This window comes from Tamandua tetradactyla, chromosome 15 (genome assembly GCF_023851605.1).
Source record: "Tamandua tetradactyla isolate mTamTet1 chromosome 15, mTamTet1.pri, whole genome shotgun sequence".
Taxonomy (NCBI): Eukaryota; Metazoa; Chordata; class Mammalia; order Pilosa; family Myrmecophagidae; genus Tamandua; species Tamandua tetradactyla.
The window spans coordinates 70,823,879-70,842,731 of record NC_135341.1 but is presented as its reverse complement, the minus strand read 5'-3'; the positions used below and the strand labels follow the sequence as shown (position 1 = coordinate 70,842,731).

The following is an 18,853-nucleotide window of genomic DNA, read 5'->3' as shown; positions in this document are numbered from 1 at the left end:
AAGCATTTTAAGCAGTAGAACAAGGTGACATCTGTAGTTTTTAAAAGATCACTTGTACTTCAGGAAAGAAAAGCAATTTGAGGTTGGGGGTAGAAAGGAGAATGGATGCAGAAAGACTAGATCGAGAAGTGAGGATATTCATCAATAATGATGATGTTCTCATATTCTACCCGTAGTCCTTCAGCCACCTTGTCTTATTATATAATTATTATTATATGATGTTAATATGCCAAATTACCATTTTTTAAGTCTGTTGATAATTTAATCTAATTGGATCAGTCACTCATTAATGAATATTTATTGAGAAACTGCTATATAGCACACACTGTTCTAGGAGCTGGAAACATAATAGTGAACAAAACAGAATGAAGTTGGAGGGAAGGAGAGAAATTAAAAGAAAGTAAATTCATAAAAAATAAGTTCTGATAGTTATAAGAGCTGTAAAAAAAACTATAGCAGAAAAATGTGACATTGGGTGATGGGTTGGGGGTTAGGTGCTTCTCAGAAGAGAGAGGTAATATCTGATAAAAATTACAGTGAAAAGAAAAAAAAAATAGCCATTTGAATATCTAGAGTAAAGGTCACAACATGCAAAAGCCCCAGAACTGGCTTTTAGAAAATTGAATAGTTTTCTTTTTAAAGGAAAATAATAAAGGTCAAGGTGGCTGAAGGACTAGGGGTGGAATATGATGCAGAATAAGGAGGGATCATAGGACTTTGGGCTTTATCGTGAGTGCTTTAGTTTCCTTGGATGCAATGGGTCGGCTTAAACAATGGAAATTTATTAGCTCATGGTTTTCAGGCTAGGAAAAAGTCTGTATCTAGGTGATATCAAGTGATACTTTCTTCCTAAAAACTGACATTCTGGGGCTGGCTGCCAGCAATCCTTGTCATATAGCAATGCACATGGCAGCCCTTCCTGGCCTCCCCCTTCTCTTCAGGGTTCTGTTGATTTTGGCTTCTGGCTGCTCCCTCTGTGGCTTTCTCTCAGAGTGTGTCTGAATTTTATTCTGCTTATAAAGGACTCCAGTAATAGGATTAAGACCAATTCTCAGCCACACTTAATTGAAGTAAACTCATCAAAAAGTCCTACTTACAATGGAGTCACACCCACAGAAATGGATTAAGTTAAAGAACATGTTTTTCTAGGGTACATATAGCTCCAAACCACCAAATGGAGGAAGTGTGAATTTTTAAAAGTACAATTAGAAGCCATGAGAAAGTTTTTAAGATGATATGAATCATGTTTGAAAAAGGTCATTCTGGCTGCTACAGGACGAAAGATCTAAGGGGAGCTAGATGGGAAGCACAGAGATCAGTTAGGATATGGCTGACAGGACCACCTGATGAAACCGGCGGACAAAACAACATACATAAATCTATAATATCCTAAATGAGAATATGATTTTAAATTACTGCTATAATAGGAAAAGTAAATAATTATGCTCCTAATATTTTTTTCCAAATACAACAAAGAACGATCATATTTTGCATATTTATAATTTTGATTATGTATATAAACTACTCTCTCTATAAAGTAGAAATTTACTTGTTTTTCTGAATAAGACAAATTTCTGAACTACAAAAAAAATAAAAGGAAAAAAATCATAAAATAGCACATTACAAGTAACTAGAAGGATTTCTAGTTAAAAGATAAAACAAGTCCATTGTAGTCCCTCATTCCCACTGATTACATCTACAGACTCTGGTCAAAATAAAAAAACCCTGAGGACTTAAGGACTCTGAGAAGTAAATAACAGCAGGCATACAAGCAAAGGAAAGCAAATCTGCAATGGTGGTGAGTTTTCTTTATTTTTTCCTCCCATGTCTCCCAGCTTTGACCTCAGGGCAGGCTGAATCTGGGAAATAAACAGCAAGGATGGGAGTGAAAAGTCCAAGGCCAGTGCCAGTTGTAGAAGTACAGTACCACAGTGGCACAGCGGGTAGCAGTATGGTAAAACATCAGGGACTCTCATTCATTGCTGGAAGGAATGTAAAATGCTACGGCCACTTTAGAAGATGGTTTGGCATTTTTCTACAAAGTTAATCACAGGTTTACCATATGATCCAGCAATCATCTTCCTACGTATTTTACACAGAGAAGCTGAAAACATACATCCATAAAAGCCTGTACTTGAATGTTTATAGTAGCTTTATTCATAACTGCAAAAACCTAGAAGCAACCAAGATGTTCTTCAACAGGTGAATGGATAAACAAACTGTGGTGCATCCATACAATGGAATATACTCTGTAATAAAAAGTAATGACTATACCAAGCCACAGAAAGACATGGAAGAACCTTAAATGCATATTGCTAAGTGAAAGAAGTCAGTCTGAAAGGTTACATATGGTATGATTCCACCTATGCCACATTCTGGAAAAGGCAAAATAAGAGAGCAGTAAAAAGATCTGTGGTGGCCAGGGTCATAGGTGAGGGAGGGAGGATGAATAGGTGGAAAACGGGATTTTTAGGGCAGTGAAACAACTATGAAACTATTCTGTATGATATTGTATAATATTGACATTATGCATTTCTTAAAACACAGTGAACTACACAACTCCAAAAGTGAATCCTAATGTAAATTATGAATTTTAGTTATAACAACGTATCAATATTGGTTCACCAATTATAACAAATGTAACACACACTAATGCAAGATGTTAATATTAGGGAACATTGTGGGGCGGGGGAGTACTGGTAGTGTTGGTAAATGGGACTCTCTGTACTTTCTACTCAATTTTTCTATAAACATAAAACTGCCCTAAAAAAAATTAAGTCTATTAAAAAAACAACCACCTGAAATGACACTGGAACCAGTACTCACAGAAACTGTCTTAACCTAAGTGGGTTGACTGTTGCTGAAACAAACAAAACATTCTCTAGAGGATTTAACAGGACTTAGAGTCTCACAATATTATATCCAAAATTTTCAGAAGTCAATGGAAAATTACTCAATAACCCAAAACCAGGAAAATCTGAACAATTCACAAAGTAGAAGACAATCAACAGATACTTATTCTGAGATGACCCAAATGTTGGAATCATCAGACAAAGATTTCTAAAAAACGAGTATAACTTTCCTCCATGAGGTACTGGTATGCATTCTTGAAATGAATGGAAAGATAGTAGTTCACAAAAAAATGTTTAAAAGACAGAAACTATGAAAAAGAACCAAATGGAAATTTTAAAACTGAAATGTATACTATCTAAAACTTTTTAATAATTCAAAGAACCGGCTCATTAAGAAAATGGAGATGACCAAGGAACTAGGCAGTGAATTAGAAGCTGAATCAATAGAAGTTATCCAATCTGAAGAACAGAGAAAAATAAGATTAAAAAAAAATCAAATCAACAGCCTCAGGGACCTGAGCAACAACACACACTACTAGTATACTTTTACAGGAATCAAAATTCAAAGTCTTTTTAACAACATATAAGAATCAAATTATATAAATCATTAATCTAATCTATCTTGTCATGGTTGCATTCAAATACAATTTTGGCATAAATATTAATGTAAACATTACATAAATTAAAAATGAGATTATAACTGTGAAAATTAATGTGATCCATTCTCATATTCACTTATATTTCAATTCTTAGATAAACTTCTTTATTTTTCTAATTGCAAAAAGCAATACATATCCATTAAGAAATTGTACACATGAGAAAATTAAAACAAAAACTCAATGGAAGGCAGGCAGGTTGGCTCACAAGGAAATTACATGGGAGTAAATACTTTTCCCTTCTATTTATTTCTATATAATTTAGATAACACTGTATAAACTCTTTTGCATTCTATTATTTGTGTATTATAAGTGTGTTTTCCTAATGCCATTTAGAAAAATGTTTACAATGTAATTTTTAATACCCATATAATATAGCAGCCTATGACTATCCCATAATTTATTTAAACATGCCTCTATTCATGGTTATTTCTTTTACACAAAATCTTTAATTGTTCTAAATAACACTATGATATTTATCTTTGTGCATATACTCTTCCCTCTCATAAGATATAGATACAAATCAAAGGGTATAAGCCACATTATAAAAATAATGCAAATTGATAAAAATTACAAAACTAATACATGATTATTATAGAAATTTTTCAAATGAAGGTTCATATAAGGAAAATAAAAAGTCACCCATAATTCTACCAGGGTTAGTAGAATTCCTTCAATTTTTAAATATGACATATATATATTCTATAATTTGAATATAATATAGTTTTAAATTATTGTAATGCAACTTTCAATGACTACACAGAATTATAAACAACAGTTGATCTTTAGGGCACACCCCCAAATAATCATAAACCATCAAAAGTAAATATCTTCCTTAAACGCCCATGTGAAAAAATTTGGTTCAAAGTCAGTGCCTGAAATGGGAGTATCTGCACTTTGTGAAGTTTGATTTAGGTGCGGCAGAATTCTGACTGCTGCCTCAAATCTGTATTTCGCTTCTTGTTGAGCATGGCAACCCACCCACAGATAACATTTCCCAGCCTCCTTTATACCTAGAGTGCAAGTGATATGACAATTGTTTTAATTGTCGAAAAGAAAATCGCTGCCCTATATTAGCTTTCTCTGCTTCTCCCATGGACTACAACAGCACTCAGCAGAGGATGGACCATGAGTTAAATCAGGCCAATGGCCAATTTTTGCAGTCAGGGGACTAAGAATGTTCCTGGCTTTTTTTTTCCTTACATTTTAAAGGGTAGTTTTTCCTTTTTTTTTTTTAAAGGAGAAGACGAATGAAGAATATGGGGCGGTGATTATATGTGGTCTGCAAAGCCTAAAAATTTGCTGCCTGTCCTTTTATAGAAAAAGTTTGCCAACTTCCAGACTAGAAGATACCTGTGGCCTGTGACCTAGCCCTGACTTTGCAGATGCAAAAAAAAAAGCTCTAGGGAAGTGTTTTTCAAATGACCTGTGGTAAAGTATCAGTTTTTTTATTTTGATGTTCAATCTCCCATAGACAAATACATTTGTAAAAGACAATAAAAATATAGCTATAAAGGTGAGATTAAAAAAAACATACAGGGTGGGCCACGGTGGCTCTGTGGCAGAGTTCTCACCTGCCATGCAGGAAACCCAGGTTCTTTTGTCAGTGCCCACCCATGTTAAAAGAAACAAACAAAAAAAACATACAACATACAAGTCCCATTTTCTATTACATTCAGTAGGCATAAATTACTGGTCAGTGATTATAAAAGGTTCTATACGTTTACCTTCAATTTCTATACTTATACAGTGGAGGACCAGTTACAAATAATCCCATCCACAGACTAGATTGAGTAGCATAGCCCCAAGAAATGGCAAAAGAATAAACGGAAGGAACTTGAGACTTTAAATAACTGCATACAGCAAATGCTGATTCATCCACCTAGGTAAGGACAATCTTCTACCAAATTGCCCTTCAGGTACCAGTTACAAGTTTGGCAGCCCAGGCAATCTGCTCTCCAGACCAAATGGCTATAAATTTGGAGGTTCCCACTACCTCTTTAGATTAATTACTTTGTTAAAACGATTTACTGAACTCACGAATGTGCTATACTTACACTTATAGTTTTCTTATCGTAAAAGGATACAAACAAGAAGCCAAAAGAAGAGACACATAAGGCAAAGTTTGGGAGGGTCTGAAACTCAAGGCTGTGTGTCCTCTCCACATGGAGTCAGAATACAGCATCCTCCCAACACAGCAGTCATGTATTTGTCCCAGTCATGGAAGCTAAGTGGGGACTCAAGTATCCTGAGTTTACATGGGTCTTATTATGTAGGCACTATTGACATAATGAATGCCCATGGGATTGAATTCACTCTACAGCCCACCACCCCTCCCAGAGGTCAGTAGATAGATAGATATGACTTGTCTCAAAACCCCAATCCTAAAACTGTAGGGGTGGTTGGTCCTTTTCTGTCATCTCAGTAGCATAATAACTATAAAGTATGGTTCAGGATCCACCATTACGAACAGAGAACACTGCTAAGACACGGAATTCCAAAGATTCAGTGGTTGCTTCCCCAGGAATGCACAACAAAGACCAACCACGTTTTTCATTATGTTGCACATGGTAATATTCACCGATCAGAATATTCAATTTCACTTGCATCAGAAATGTCCTTTAGGTCCATCTCCCCTCCCATTCCTCTCAAAGAGAAATACTTTCTATTTTAAGTAATCTACCTGAAATACATTTTCACATCTGCTGAAGATTCATCTAGCTCTTTTCAAATGCTGTGATAAGAGACAAACCCCATTTATAAAAAGGATTATGGATAGCTTTTATTTTTTATAATATATATTTTAATTAAAGGAGTTGTAGTTTTAGAGAAAATTCATGCAGAAAATACAGAGTTCACATATACCACTTGTTCTAGTTTGCTAGCTACCAGAATGCAATACACCAGAAATACAACAGCTTTCAAAAGGGGAATTTATTAAGTTGCAAGTTTACAGTTCTAAAGCCATGAAAATGTCCGAATTAAAGCAAGGCTATAGAAATGTCCAAGCTAAGGAATCCAGGGAAAGATACCTTGTTCCAGAAGGCTGATGACGTTCAGGGTTTTTCTCTCAACTGGAAAGGCACATGGCAAACATGGCGAAATCTGACAGCTTTCTCTCCAGGCTTTTGTTTCATGAAGCTCTCCTGGGGGCGTTTTTCTTCCTCATCTTCAAAACTCTCTGGTTGCATGGGCTCTCATGGTTCTTGTGGCTCTCTCCAAAATGTTTCCTCTTTTAAAGGATTCCAGTAAACTAATCAAGACCCACTTGGAATGAGTGGAGTCACATCTCTCTCTAATCAAAGATTAATATGCATAATTGGGCGAGCTACATCTCTGCGGAGATAATTTAATCAAGCTTCCAATGTATACTACTGAATAGGGATTAAAAGAAACAGCTGCTGGGCCAGCCATGGTGATTCAGCAGGCAGAATTCTCTCTCGCCTACCCTGCCAGAGACACAGGTTCAATTCCTGGTGACCCCCTATGCAAAAAAAAAAAAAAAAAAGAAACAGCTGCCTCCACAAGATGGATCAGGATTAAAATATGCTTTCCTAGGTTACATAATCCTTTTAAACCAGCACACCACTCTATTATTATACCTTACATTAGTAGAAAAGTTTTGTTAATGGATAATAGTGAGGACAGCAGAAATTATGAATGTAATTAACAGCACTGAATTACAAATTTCAATGTTGTTAAAAAGGGAAATTTCAGGGTTAGGTAGCTTTAAGTTGGCAATATAAAGAATGAAAAAAGTGAAGAAGATTCAAAGATATATAGAACATGTATCTATTACATTTGGTATCTAATTATGAGGGATGATGAACAGGCAGCATCAAGAAAAACTGCTAGGTATCTGGCTTACAAACCTGGATAAGTATTTGTGCCATTCAATGAGATAAGGATGACAGAAAAGGAGAAAATTGGATGGGAAGATGATGAATTCAATTTTGGGCAAGTTGAGTTGGAAAATCTAAGGGGAAATGTCATCGAGGATAGTCAGATAGATGAATCTAAGAGCCAGAAGAAATCTGGACTAGAGACATTCGGAAGCTCTTGGTAGACCAGTAATTAAAGCATAGGATAAGAACAAGGACAAGGACAAAATCCAAAGGATCTCCCAATTTTAAAGAAGTAAAGTTAGCAGGAAATGCCAAGAGAAAATGGTAACAATCAAGCTAAAAGTGGAGAAACTTTTGAGAAGGAGAGAATTACGGATGTAGAATGCTACTGACAATCGAGATGAATTAGGAAAATGCTTTAATTACAAGAAGACCATTAGCAAGCTTATCAAACGCCATTCAAGTAAAATGAAGGTGAGGAGGAAGGTAGCAGAGTAGAATAGAAAATGACATGTAGACAACTTTTAAGAAGAATGACAATGAAAAAAAGAGAAAAGACAGCAGTAAGTAAAAGGAAAAGTAGAATCAACAGAGGGCTATTTGATATTTTAATTACCTAATTAATATGGAGAGAGATTATTAACAAAACAGGAAAAGTCCAGTAAAAAGGAGAAGTTATAGATAAAACACAAGAAAGATAACCAATGGAATACAGTATCCAAAGAAGATATGAGAAGATGGGATTCAGGTCATAGGTAGAGGAACTAACCAGATAAATAAGACATTGTTCTCAAGACAGAAAAAAAGAGGATGGTACCATGGTATAAGGTAGTTACAGAAAGCAGAAGGAGCTCCAATCTATTTTGTCTGTGAACTTGACAATGATATTATCTTCAAGGGATGAAAAGTTTAGATAACAGAGGTTTGAAACAGTTGGGGAGAAGGGGAAAGCACAACTCAATATCAGTGATTATGAATTTATGCTGAAAAAAATCAAATCATACAAGGAGAACAACATATCAATGACTGATATATATTCTAAACTGGCTTTCATAAAGCTTTTACAAATTTATTGGACTCCAAATCAGAAAAGACCATTTGAACAATTGGTTCCCCAATTTAAATATATGTATGTCTGTGTGTGTGAATCTCATTTAAATTTGTATGGATTTGAATATCAAAAAACCAGACTTTTAAAATGCTTATTGTAGATTTGTATTTCTCCTGTTCTGAGTAACTAATGAAGTTTATTTTTCCATTTTCTCTTTTGAAAAGCCTTTTTCTTATTGTTTTGTAAAATCTTCTTAAACTTTAAGAAAATTACTTTACATTTAAACCAAAATTAAAAACTTATGTTACATAAACAGCAAATATTCTACCCCAATTTGTCATTTGCCTCTTTTTTTTTTTTAATGGATCATAAAAACAAGTTGTTAAGATTAATGTAGAAAAACCTACCAGTCTTTTTCTTGGTTTTCTCCTTGGTATTTTTACTTAGAAAGTCCCATCTAAATCTAAGACTGGAAAAACACTCAATTTCTTTAATAGGTTTTATAATGTTCCAACTGCTGGTTAATCTGTAAACCATACTAAATATAAGATCAAGAAGAAACTCACTCCAACTTGATAAAGGGAAGGACATCTAGGAAAAATCTATACCTAACATCAGATTTATTGGTGAAATACCGATTGACTGTCTTTCTAAGATGTTCTGCTGATTTGAAAGTATGTACCCTAGAAAAGCCATGTTTTAAAAATCCTGATCGAATCTTATGGAGGCAGCCATCTCTTTTAATCTTGATCCAGTATTGTTAAGTAGAAACTTTTGATTAGATTTTCTCCAAGGAGATGTGACACACCCAATTGTGGATGTGACCTTTGATTAGATGGAGATGCGACTCCACCCATTCCAGGTGGGGGTCTTGATTAGTTTACTGGAATCCTTTAAAAGAAGACACATTTTGGAGAGAGCCACAAAGAGCAGATGCCTCAAAGCCGACAGAGAGAGCAGATTAGACATTTGGATAACAGTTGCTTCAAAGAACAGACACAGATGTTTGGAGATGCTTAGAGCCCAGTAGACATCAGCATGAGATGTTAAGCAAGCCAGAACCTGGACAGAGCCAAGGGAAGCCAAGAGATGAAAGCCAGCCCCAGAAAAGCAAAATGAGGAACCTCCACAGGAGCAAAGGCTGAAAGTAACAAAGCCCAGGAGCAAAGGACCAGCAGATACCAGTCACGTGACTTCAGCTGAAAGAGGTATTCCTGACCCATAAGGTTTCCTTGAGTGAAGATAACCTTTAATTTGTACCTTCATTTGGACACTTTCCCTTCCTTAGAATTGTAAACTTGTAACTTATTAAATTTCCTTTATAAAAGCCATTCCATTTCTGGTATATCACATTCTGGCAGGATTTAAGAAACTAATACAGATGCAAAACAAGAAAATAATGGCCCCTCTCACCACTTCTATTCAACATTTCAGGCAAGAAAAAGACGTAAAAAGCAAACAGAAAGAAGTATGACTTCCTTTATTTAATGGCATGACTCTGTATGCAAAAAATTGCTTAGAAATATATACATGTACACTATTAAAACAAGTAAATATGTTCAACAAGGTTCCAGTACACAAGATCAATATAAAAAAATCAATTATATTTCTATACACAATCAATGAACAATCTCAAAATAAAATTTAAGAAAACAATTCAATTCAAAATAAGATAAAAAATTTAAGACAGGACTTTACTGAATAAAAGAAATGTAAGATTTTTATACTAAAATCTACAAAACATTGCTTAGAGAAATTAATGACAATCTAAATAAATGGAAAGACATCCTATATTAATGGATGGGAAGATACAATATTATTCAGATGGCAATTCTGGCCAACCTGATTTACAGATTTAATACATTCTGTATCAAAATCCCAGTTCACTTCTTTTACAGAACTTGACAAGCTGACCTTAAAATTTATTTGGAAAGACAAAGAACCCAGGATAACCAAACAATTTCAGAAAGAAAAATGAAGTAAGAGGACTTCCAGTTCTCAGTTTCAAAACTGAAGTAAAACAGTTTGGACCAACACAAGGCTAGACATATAGGTCAATGCACTGTCAATGAAATTCAATGGGAAAATGATAATTTTCCATTATCATTTGGAAATGATACCCACATATCACACAGTATACAAAAATTAACTCAAAATGGATTGTAGAGCAAAAACTATAAAACTTCTAAAATAAAACATAAAAGGAACAATCTTTGTGACCCTGCGTGTTTGCTTAGATAAAATGCCAAAATCATGATCCATAAAAGGAAAATAGGTGAATTGGATTTCATCAAAATTAAAACCTCTTATATTTCAAAAGACACCATTAAGAAAATGAAAACACAAGTCAGAGACTGGGAGACAATATTTGCAAATTATACATCTGATAAAGGGCTTGCAATAAGCATATATACAGAATTCTTACAATTCAGTAACAAGAATACAAATAATTCAAAAATGGCAAAAGAGTGCTTACTTTGGCAGCACAAATACTAAAACTGGAATGATACAGAGAAGATTAGCATGGCCCTTGTGCAAGGATGACACGCAAATCTGCAAAGTATTCCATATATAAAAAAGAAATAAATAAAAATGGCAAAAAGTTGAACAGACATTTCACTGAAGATATATGATAGGCCAATAGCACTTGAAAAAAAATGCCCAACATATTAGAGAAATGAAAATTAAAAACCACAATGACCTAACCTTTCATACAAACTAGAACAGCTATAAACAAAAAGAAAGTAACAAGTTTTAGAGATTATGTGCAGAAACTTGAGCCCTCATATACTGCTGGTGGGAATGTAACATGGTAAAAAACAGGATGGCCATTTCATAAAAAGTTAAAAGTAAATTTACCATATCACCCAAATTTTCTATTTCTAGGAATCTACCCAAGGAAATGAATACATATATACCCATGAAGACCTGCACTCAAATGTTTGAGCAACATTGTTCATAAAAGCTCAAAACTAGAAACATTCCAAATGCCCATTAACCAGTACAGGAGTTAACAAAATATGGTATATCCATGAGATGGAATATTACTCAGCAGTAAAAAACAATAAAGTACAACACATGCTAAACCACGGTTGAAACTCAAAAACATGCTAAGTGAAACAAGCCAAACACAAATTCAGTTATAATACAGAACATAAATTAATTGTTTCCTGGAAATAGATCTCTTTTGGGGTGGTGGAAATGTTCTAAAGTTGGATGGTGATAACGGTTATACAATTTTATAAATTTAGTGAAAACCATTGAATTGTACACTTAAAATGAGTGATTTTATGATGTTATGCATTAATACAGAGTATACATTAATAAATGTCTTACAAATTAGGTGACGATATTCACATGGGACTATTGAGTCTATTCCACTGACATATGCTTATCCTTTTGCAAATCATACACTTTCGTTATTGTTGTAAAGGAGAGTTTTATTTTCTTCTTCCCACACTGTGAAAGAAAGGACTTTACATTTCCCAACTTTATTTCCTCCCTCCAGGAGGAAAAAAAATAGTGATTCTCTGCATCTCTGGAATAATATGCTCCTATAGGGACCTAGCCAAGAAAGGACAGACTGATGACTGATTCCACATCAAATGCCACTGAAGGACAGACAGCCATGTGACAAATCAAGTTGTAGACTCAGCCTCTAAGACCAAGAATTTAAAGATTATAGAGTGATCAAAAATAATGAAAATGGTATATTCGAGATAGGACCAGAGCAGGTCATGAAGGCACAAGTAAGTTACATGAAGAAATGGCCCAAATGCCCATGGTCTCCAGTCCTGCCACATTACCTTCTCTTTCCCAGATCAGAGCTATGGCCTCTTGGGGAGTTCCTTACACTGAATTGACTGAGGAAGAGAAAACTCGGGACTGGTTTACAGATGGTTCAGCACAATATTTAGGTACCACCCGAAAGTGGACAGATGCAGCACTACAACACCTTTCTGGGGTGTCCTTGAAGGACAGTGGTGAGGGAAAATCCTGTCAGTGGGCAGAACTTTGAGCAGTGCACCTGGTTGTTTATTTTGCTTGGAAGGAGAACTGGCCAGGGGTGCATCTGTATACTGACTCATGGGCTGCTGCTAATGGTTTGGCTGGATGGTCAGGGACTTGGAAAGACCATAATTGGAAAATTGGTGACGAAGAGGTCAGTATGTGGCTAGACCTTTCTGAGTGGGCTAAAAACATGAACATATATGTTTTCCATGTGAATGTGCACCAGAGGGTGACTTCAGCAGAGGAAGGTTTTAATAATCAAGTGGGTAAGATGACCTGTTCTGGGGATACCAGTCAGGCTCTTTCCCCCGCAACTCCTGTCATTGCTCAACGGGCTCATGAACAAAGTGGTTCTGGTGGCAGGGATAGAGGTTATGCATGGGCTCAGAAGCATGGACTTCCACTCACCAAGGCTGACTTGGCTACAGCCACTGCTGAGGGCCCAATCTACCAGCACTCAGCTCCCAATATGGCACCATTCCCCGATGTGACCAGCCAGCTACATGGTGGCAGGTTGATTACATTGGACCACTCCCTTCATGGAAGGGGCAGCAATTTGTTCTATCTAGAATAGACACATACTCTGGATATTGGTTTGCTTTCCCTGCATGCAATGCTTCTGCCAAAACTACCATCCTGGGCTTACAGAATGCCTTATCCATTGTCATGGTATTCCACACAGCATTGCTTCTGATCAAGGAACACACTCCACAGCAAATGAAGTGCGGGAATGGGCACATGCTCATGGAATTCTCTGGTCTTACCATGTTCCCCATCATCCAGAAGCAGCTGGATTGATAGAACAGTGGAATGACCTTTTCAAAACTCAATTACAGTGCTAACTAGGTGGCAATACCTTGAAGGGCTGGGGTAATGTTCTCCAAGAAGATGTATATGCTCTGAATCAGCGTCTACTGTATGATGCTTTTTTTTTTGGTGCTACTGTAAACGGTATTTATTTTAATTTCAAATTCCTATTGTTCATTGCTAGTATGTAGAAACTGAATTTTATATATCGACCCTGTATTCTATGACCTTGCCAAAATCCTATTAACTCCAAAAACTCTACTGTATATTCTTTGAGTTTTTCTACTTAGATAATTATACTCTGCAAATGGTGTTAATTTTCTTTCTTTGTTTTTCAACTGTATACTAATTTCTTTTTATTGCCAGACTGCATTGACTAGCACTTCCAGTATGATGTTGAAGAGGAATGGTAAGGGAGGACATCCTTGCAATATTTTTAATATATTGGGAAAGCATACTGTCTTCCACCATTAAACATGATGCTAGATGTAGTTTTTTTGCAAATGCCTTTATAGGTTAAGGAAGTTTCCTTTTAATAGCTGGTTTCTTACAAGTTTTATCATTAATGGATCTCAAACTTTGTCAAATACGTTTTCCCCATTTGTTGAGATAATAATATGCCTTTTCTTCATTAGTCTGTTAATACAGTGAATTATACTGATTGATTTTCAAAAGCTGAACCAGTCTTGCATCCATTTGAGTGTGACATATTATATTCTTTTTATGCATCCTTGGATCCAATTTGCAACTTGTTCTAGTTTGCTAAAGCTGTCTGAATGCAACACACCAGAAATTGGTCAGCTTTTAATAAGGGAATAGATTTAGTTACAAATTTATATTTCCTTGGAGGAAAGACAGCTAGCTTTCATCTGACTTTCTCTGTCACTCGGAAGGTACACAATAACATCTGGGGGCCTATCTCCTGGCTTCCAACAGCTTTCACCAGGTGATTCCTTTCTGCATCTCCAAATGTCTGGGTCTGAGCCAGCTCTGAGCTCTGAGCTCCATTGCGCTGGGCTGCTGAACTCCTTCTCTCTTCTGACCTCTACTTTTAAGCCTCCAGCTAATTAAATTAAATATCACTCACTGAGGCAGGCACTCCCTGTAGTGGAATGCAGATGTTATTAGACATAAATGAATTTCACATGCTGATGATCTAAGTCCACAACAACAGAACTGGGCACCATCACCTGGCCAAGTAGATATCTGGACCTAACTACTATACTAATATTTGTTGACAATTCTTTCCTCTACTTTCACAAGTGATACTGCTGTAGTTTACTTTTCTTATAATTTAACTTTCTGATTTGGGTATTAAGATAATGACAGCCTTACCATTAATTGGGAAATGTTGAGTTTTCTTCTATTTTCTAGAAGCAACTGGTATTATTTCTTCCCTAGATGTGTGGTATAATTCTCCAATGAAGCCATCCGGGTCCAATGCTTACTTTTTGGGGGAGTTTTAAATAAGAAATTCAATCACCCTAATAAGTACAGAACCATTCAGGTTATCTATTTCTTTTACAATGAGTTTTGTTAGTTTGTGTCATTCAAGAAGTGGGTCTATTACATCTAAATTGTCAAATTTATGAGCACAGAGTTTTGTTGTGATCCAGCTTTTGGTTTCATTGATTTTCTCTGTTTTTCTGATTTAAATTTCATTGACATCTGCTGTTGTAATTATTCTTCCCTTCTTATTGCTCTCAGATTAATTTGCTCTTTGTCCTTTAGTTTTTTTAAGTACAAGCTTAGATTACTGTTATTTCTTCTAATATGAGCATTTGATATGACAGTCTTCCCTCTAATCAATGCTCTATCTCCATCCTCCAAATTTTGATACACTGCATTTCCATTTTTATTCAGTTCAAAGTATTTTTACATTTTCCTTAAGACCTCCTTTTTAAGCCATGGGTTATTTAGAAATGAGTTGATCAATTTCCAAATACGTGGGGATTTTTAAGATAAGTTATTAATAGTTATATTCCATTATGGTCTGAGAATACACATATGTACTTTCAATTTCTCAAATTTGTTAAGGTCTGTTTTATGGCCTAGAATGCTGTCTATCTTGGAGAATATTACAAGCACAAGAGAGAAGAATGTGTGTTCTCCTCTTATGGGGTACAGGGTTCTATAAAAATCAATTAGGTCAAGTTATTTGATGGTGGTTTTCAGGTCATCTATACCCTTACTGGCTTTCTGCCTTCTTGTCCTATCAGTTGTCCTATCAGTACTGAAAGAGTACTGAAATATCCAACTACAATTATTAATATAGCTAGTTTTCTTTCAGCTCCAACAGTTTTTGCTTCATGTATTTTGATGTTCCATTACTAGCTGGATACACATTTATGATTCTTATGTCTTCTTGGAGAATTGGCCATTTCATCATTATTATTTTTATCAGTGATAACTTCATTTGTTGAGACATCTATAATTGTTTGATATTAAGACAGTTGCTTCAGCTTCCATGGTTTATCTTTCCCCATTCTTTTACTTCTGACCTTTTTTTGTCTGTCATTTGCATTAGTTTTCTATTTTTCCTAAAATTTCTAAATTACACAAGCTTAAGCAGCTTAACACAATATAAACATTTTATCTTACAACTCTGTAGGGCAGATCTCACTGGACTAAAAGTGAGGGGTTATCAGGGCTACAATTCTTATGAAAGACTCTAGAGGAGAATCTGTTTCCTTGCTCATTCAGGTTGTTGAAAGAATTCAGTTCCTTGCAATTGTTGGACTGAAGTCCTTAATTCCCTGACAGTTAACAGCAATAAGGTTGTTATGAGCTTCTAGAGGCCACCTGCATTCCCTTCATTCGTCTCCAAGGTCAGCAGTAAAGAGCAAAGTACCTGACACATTTTGAATTTCTTCTGTTGTCACTTCTCTCAGACTATAGCTGGGGAAGGTTCTCTGACTTTAAGTACTCATGATTAGATTAGACCCACCTGGGAAATTCAGATAGTTTCCCTATTTCAAGGTGTATAACCTTAATAACACTTGAAAAGAACCTTTTGGCAGGTTCTAGAGATGAAGGCATGGACATATTTGAGGGACAATGGTTCTGTCTACTGCATCTTTTTATTTAAAGTTAATTTCTTGTAGACAGCATATAAATGCTTCTTGCTTGTTCTTGTTCTTATTTCTGACAATCTGTTGTTTAACTGATATGTTTAGATTATAGGCATTAATAATGATTATTGATATGGATGGATTAAAAATAGCAGCCTGCTACCTATTTTGTGTCTGTTCCAGCTGTTCTTGTTCCATCTGTTCTTCATTTATGTTTTCCTCATTTTATACTTTGTTGAGAATATTTTATGATTCCATTTGATCTCCTCAATTGAATTATTTGTACCTCTTATTACATTTTTTAAATGGATGCTCTAGAGCAGGGGTTGGCAAAAATGGCCCATTAAGCAGCCACCTGTTTTCGTAAACAAAGTTTCATCAAAACATAATCATTCCCATTTATTTCATGTATTGTCTAAGGCTACACTCGCAATACAACGGAAGAACCCAGTAGTTGCAACAGAGAATATACGGCCCACAGATCTGAAATGCTTGTTATATTGTCCTTTAATAAAAAGTTTGCTGATCCCTGCTCTAGGGTTTAAATATACATATCTAATCACTCAGAGTCCATCTTCTAATTTACTGAACATAAATATTCAAAAGTATAAATATGTAATTATAAAGCTTCATGTGTAAAGTGAGGATGCTATAACAATATACCCGCAATTCCTCCCTCTGATTTTTGGTGCTATTGTTGTCAAACAATTTATGTTTACATATATTACAAACAAAATATACTGCTAACATTTTTACTTTAGACAATTATATTGCAGACATTTTAAAACAGGGAAAACTTTTATTTTATTTATGCTTATTCAACTTCTAATGCTCTTCACTTCTTTGTACAGATCCAAGTGTCTTTGGGCTACCATGTACCCTCTGCTTGATAAACTGTCTTTAATATTTCTAACAGGGTTGGTCTGCTGGAAATAGATTCTCATGCCTTTTGCTTGAAAAAGTCTTTATTATTTCTTCATTTGTTTAAAGCTATTTTCATTGGGTATAGAATTCTGTTTGACAGCTTGGTTGCTTTTTTCTTTTGGCACATTAAAGATGTCACACCATGGTCTTTCTTGCACTGCTTCTGAAAATAAATCTGTTCTAATTCTTATTTTTCTTCCTCTGTATGTAATGAATGTGTGGGTGAGTGTGTACGTTGTGTGTATACGTGTGTGTTTTCACTGCTTTTAAGATTTTCTTCTTTTGCTTTTGGCAGTTTGAACTGAATATGTCTACATACATTTTTGTGTGTTTTGTTTTCTGCATTTATCCTGCTTTGTGTTATCTTTTGAGTTTCTTAGACCCACGGTTTAATGAAATGTTATTGGCTATTATTTCTTTAAATATTTCCTTTGCCCTATTCTGTCTGTCTTCTCCTGGGATTCTAATTACAAGTGCCATATGATATTTTACCATAGTGTTTGGGAGTTCTATTCTGTTTGTGTAACTTACCATTCTTTGTGTTTTAATCCCTGCACATTTTCCTGCCCAACTCCAGGAGCTGAGGCTTATTTTCTGATCCGATTCCCCTGATAAAATGGGATTTCACCATTGCTCTAAGGGCAAAGGCAACTGCCACAGCTCCCCCAAGAGAATAAGGTGGGGGTCGTATTTGACTGCTAACTGGGTCCACGAGAGATTGTAGATTCCCCCTACATAGCTGTGACCTTAGCCCTTTCTCACCAGTGCATATTTTGCCTCCAAATATTTAACAACCACTTTGACTGAACTCTTTCCATAGGTATGTCCAGCTATGTGCTGTGGAAGTAAGTTAGTACTTGCATCTAGCCTTTCTCTGCAACTTTCTTTCAATCCTTAGATTCTGAGCAAGTTCATTATTTTGCAACTGCATTATGCAAGTTGCATTACATTTCAAATGCAACATTCTATGGTTCAAGAAGAGTTGTTAACTTGCTGTATATCCAATATTTTTAGTGTTTTAAGGTTGAGAGTGACATTCTTTCTAGCTCTCTAATCAAAAAATTCAAGTCATCCTAACCACTGATATTTAACACTATGTATTTTGGTTTTCAAATCGCAACATCATAACTTCCCATTTATTTACTCATTCATCAAATATCCAGCTAATGCTGACCAAGTGTGCAGGAACAGGGCCAGAAGATGACACACTCATTCTGCCAAAGTTAAAGAGCTCAGAAATATCTAACACTGTCAAACACTCACCAAGACCTGCATACCCAGTTTCTAAGCCTAAGGACGAGTATACTTACATCAGGGAGGAAAATGTCATGATTACATTTATGTTTAATTAGATGAAAATAAATATTGTAGTTTAATTTAATTCAACAAGCTAACATGTAAAAAATCACTTTGCATGGCACTTCAGAGAATACATACATAAGTAAGACAAAGATGTTATCTCTTATCAATACAATAATTTCTTATAAAGATATTTCAAATAGTCAAAAAATTATATTATAGGTTCTAGATGAGCAAGGTGACAGCACAAGATACTCCAGGTGTCATCCCCACATCAAATCTTTGAACAACTAACAAAAACTGACCTAGCCATCTTCCTCAAAACTCTGGAAAACAG

At 35.4% G+C, this 18,853-nt stretch overlaps 1 protein-coding gene and 1 non-coding gene across 2 annotated transcripts in view; one reads left to right on the top strand and one right to left on the bottom strand.

Annotated features, from left to right (window-relative positions):
* The window catches only part of TBC1D5 (TBC1 domain family member 5), a 741,161-nt gene that overhangs the window by 357,584 nt on the left and 364,724 nt on the right, over positions 1-18,853 (bottom strand). The window lies entirely within an intron of this gene.
* On the top strand, positions 10,873-10,979 carry LOC143658106 (U6 spliceosomal RNA). The gene has a single exon (XR_013163130.1). It is a non-coding gene; the product is annotated as a U6 spliceosomal RNA (small nuclear RNA).